The sequence below is a fragment of the Orycteropus afer genome, unplaced genomic scaffold (assembly GCF_000298275.1).
Source record: "Orycteropus afer afer isolate SDZICR_OR568_19922 unplaced genomic scaffold, OryAfe1.0 scaffold00459, whole genome shotgun sequence".
Taxonomy (NCBI): Eukaryota; Metazoa; Chordata; class Mammalia; order Tubulidentata; family Orycteropodidae; genus Orycteropus; species Orycteropus afer.
Window position 1 is genome coordinate 670,685 of NW_006922046.1, and position 689 is coordinate 671,373.

Below are 689 nucleotides of genomic sequence, written 5' to 3' on the forward strand. Positions count from 1 at the left end.
CTTCCCCTTGTCAACTCTACTATACACCTGGGAATTCTGATCATTCACATAAACTTATAGGACCATTGTCTGCCAACCTTATGTATGTTCTTGTACACTCCCCATTTCATAGACATACCTAATAGTTCAGCCTGGCCATGCATCTATCCACCCATATACCCATGCTTGCCTTCACTGACAACACAGTACTGTATGTGCAAAAGGATTCATATTTGTTGTCTGTACCTCCCATGTACCTCTGTGTCTTTCTCATCCTCAATGCTGCCATATTGGTCACTCAACATTTGGTACATTGCCCTTCTCTTCACCCATATCGGTACTTATTTCTATCTATCTAACAGCCTTCCCTCCCTTCCCCTCCCGCCCCTGGGAACTAACAAAGAAAATGTCCTTCTGTAGATAAACCTTTCCTTAACTTTTACAATGACAGACAAATACAGTATTTGTCCTTTTGTGATCGACTTACTTCCCTCAGCATAATGTCCTCCAAGTTCAACCACGTTACGCGGTGTTTTGCAGATTCTACATTATTTAGCATTGCATAGTATTCCATTGTGTGTATGTACCATAGTTTGATTATCCATTCCTCAGTTCATGGACACCTAGGTTGTTTCCATCTTTTGGCTATTGTATAGTCTATTTATGTCATACATTAGGGCCCTTAAATTTGCCCCTAGATTTTCCTTGAG

At 40.8% G+C, this 689-nt stretch overlaps 1 protein-coding gene across 1 annotated transcript in view; it reads left to right on the forward strand.

The window, feature by feature from the left end:
* Window positions 1-689, forward strand: part of ZNF507 (zinc finger protein 507) — a 77,116-nt gene that overhangs the window by 39,324 nt on the left and 37,103 nt on the right. The window lies entirely within an intron of this gene.